A 3354-nucleotide genomic window follows, 5' to 3' on the forward strand; every position below is an offset into this window, starting at 1 on the left:
AATTCTGCAGTGTAAACAGTAGAAGGATGATGTTATGACTGAACTGTGTCCCCCTAAAGCCATATATCGAAGCCCTAACCCTCAGGACCCATTCAGGACCTCAGAATGTGACTGCATCTGGAGAGAGGGCCTTTAAAGAGGTAATTAAGTTAAAATGGGAGTCATTAGGGTGGACCCTAATCCAATGTGACTAGTGTGCTTATAAGAAGAGATTGAGATACACAGAGAGACACTGACCCCAGGCACATGTGCCCACACAGCAACAACCATGTTAAGACATAGGAAGTAGGCAGCTTTCTACAAGCCAGAGAGGCGGGCCTCTGGAGGACGTAATTCTGTTGGGAAGGGACTTCCTTAGAGCCTTCAGAGAGAGTGTGGCCCTGCCAATCCTTGATCTCAACCTTCTAGCCTCCAGAACTGTGAGAAAATACATTTCGGTTGCCTAAACTCCCCCCAGTCTGTGGTACGTTGTTATAGCAGCCAAAGCTGACTAATACAGATGAGAACAGATATGATCAAATAATTTAAAAGTATAAAGGGTCTAGAAAAGACCTGTAATTATCTCAGGATACCTCTACGTCAGGTTTTCTTAAAGTAAGGTCTGCCTATTACCCACATCAGAATTACCTGTGATACTTTATAAAAAGCCTGTCAGGAAGTACTAAAATGTTGTGGGGCAAGGCCCAAGAATCTATCCTTTCAATAGACATCCCAAGTGGTGTTTTGTTTACTCAAGTTTGAGATCCACTATTCAAGGTCCTGCTCAAACCTCTGGACCTTTTCTGGTCCTGGCTGGCTAGTACTACGTATACATTAGCAAGTGCTGGTGTATCTGGTGCCCTGGCAGATTCTCAGTGATCCAGAAAGCAAGTATAAACCCCATTGTACATACTCAGTGTCAGTCAGTGTTTTACCAGCATATGAGGAATTTTGAATGGGATAGATCAAATAGAATCCATGCCTTACCTATCTTACTCACTTAAGAATATAATGATAAATAAAGAATTTACACAACCCAACACCAAGAAAACAAACAATCCAATTGAAAATGGGCAGAGAACATGAGTAGACATTTTTCCAGAGGAGCCATACAGATGGCCTACAGACCCATGATAGGATGCTCAACATCACTAGTCAACAAGGAAATGCAAATCAAAACAATGAGGTATCACCTCATACCAGTCAGAATAGCTAAAATAAAAACCATAAGAGATAATGAGCACTGGCAAGGATGTGGAGCAAAAGGAGCCCGCATGCATTGTTGGTAGGAATGCAAGCTGCTACAGCCACTGTGGAAAACAGTATGGAAGTTCCTTGAAAAACTAAAGATAGAACTACCATCTATGATCCCGCAATACCACTACTGGGTATTTACCCAAAGAAAACAAAGACACTAATTCAAAAAGATCTATGTACCCCCATATTTATTGCAGCATTGTTTACAATAGCCATGATATGGAAGCAACCCAAGTGTCCATCCATAGATGAATGAATGAAGAAGATGTGGTGTACACACACACACAGTGGAATATTACTCAGCCTTAAAAAGAGTGAACTCTTGCCATTTGCAAAACCATGAATGGATCTAGAGGATTTAATGCTAAGTAAAATAAATCAGTCAGAAAAAGACAAATACCAGATGATTTCACTCATATGTGGAATTTAAGGAACAAAACAGAGGAACAAAGGAAGAAAGAGATAACAAATAACCCCCTCCTCCAGATTCTTAACAATAGAGAACAAACTGGTGGTTGCTGAGGAGAGGTAGGTGGGGAGATGGGTGAAACAGGTAAAGAGGATTAAGAATACACTTACTGGGATGAGTGTTGTATAGAATTGTTGAATCATATTGTGCACCTGTAATTAATATAACACTGTATGTTAACTATCCTTGCATAAAAAACAACATAATGGTAAATTTTGAACAGCAATAATCTACAGTATGAATATCTTTTCTCTCACACGATTTATTTAAAGGTGTTATTACCTTGGTACCTATATTTTCAGAGAAAATACAAAGGAATAGAAAGGGCATATCTAACTTTTCTACTGCTACACATTAGTTGAAATTATATGAAAGTTTTCTTGGTAGGTCTATGCCTCTTTATGCCCCACACACTGTATATATTAGTGAAAGAGATAAATAACATCTATAAATAAAAACAAATTAATAATAGATGGAAAGGAATTCTAATCAATTCTTTCAGCCAGGCTCTGTGCTTTCATGCATTTCGTCACCAGAGGGAATGGGAATAGAAGGTATTCTTTCATACAGCATAAAAGTGAATCTTCTTTCTTTCACCTGTGGACCAATAAGGAATTAGAAATAGTTGAGAGTCCAAAACAAACACTTGTAACAAATATCATCAAAATAGAATAGGTGGCATTCTGATTTAAACATGGCAGTTCACTAGGGACATGTAAAAACTGCTCCCCACCCCCATTAACAAATTTGATTGAGGGATGTAAGATTTTATGGCTTTATTTCAAAGCTGAAATTTAGGTAGGCCGTTTGAGAATGTTCAAGTGGGCAGGTCATCGGGTTATTCTGTCTATTCTCCTTATGGCAGTCCCACACTTGAAACAGAATGCAGCTCCAGTGTCTCAGGAGTGCCCTGGTCTGTCCAAGGGTACTTGCGGCCACCATTTTTTGAGCACTTGCTCAATGGCAGGTGCCGCCTAAGTGCTTCTCCCTCCTTGCCTCGCTAAATTTCAGTGTCTCTGGGTAGACCACTCACTCATTCCCACTGGATGGATTTCCAGTTTTTTCTTTACGGGGATAGGGGTGGGCACGCGGATGGGTGATTGGAACTGTCGTGACTGTTCCGGTTGCTCTCTAGAAACAGGAATTCTGACCCTTAAAATGAATTGATTTTAAAATCTAGACCTTAATACTCTGGGGAGGTTCAGAAGAGAAGCCGTGAGAGCAACTAGGTTTCATTAGGACAGAAAAGAGGGCATCCAGCCTTCCAGGAGACAGCTTCCCAGTTCGGCCAGTAATGGGCTGGTGAGACGCGGGAGAGCCCTAACAATGAGAACCGGCCGAGTGGCCTGAAAGGGGGCTCTCGGTTCGGACCACAGCACTCCTCGTCCGGTGTGACGAAAGCTGCTCCTTACCAGACCGTTCTCAGCCGCCCTCTTTCTGGGAACTGGGAGCGGCGAGGTCCCGCCGGCCTAGGGACCCAGCAGCCCCAAGGGCCGGACCCGAGGACCGGCGGGATCGGGAACGCGGGCGGCGGCTGCCGAGCCTTCATTAGAGGGCGCTCTGGGGGCGGCTCCGCCGAAGTCTCGGCTCCCGCCGCTTCCTCCCCGCCGCCCCTCCCCGCCACCCCGGCGAACGCGGCCGGGCCCCGG

The 3354-nt window shown here is 43.7% G+C and overlaps 1 long non-coding RNA gene across 1 annotated transcript; it reads right to left on the minus strand.

The window, feature by feature from the left end:
- Positions 1-1947: 1947 nt before the first annotated feature.
- LOC115286706 lies at positions 1948-3354 on the minus strand. Its single transcript, XR_003906226.1, has 2 exons — positions 3118-3354; positions 1948-2302 (listed from the first exon to the last, which is right to left on the minus strand). It is a non-coding gene; the product is annotated as an uncharacterized LOC115286706 (long non-coding RNA).

This window comes from Suricata suricatta, chromosome 3 (genome assembly GCF_006229205.1).
Source record: "Suricata suricatta isolate VVHF042 chromosome 3, meerkat_22Aug2017_6uvM2_HiC, whole genome shotgun sequence".
NCBI lineage: Eukaryota > Metazoa > Chordata > Mammalia > Carnivora > Herpestidae > Suricata > Suricata suricatta.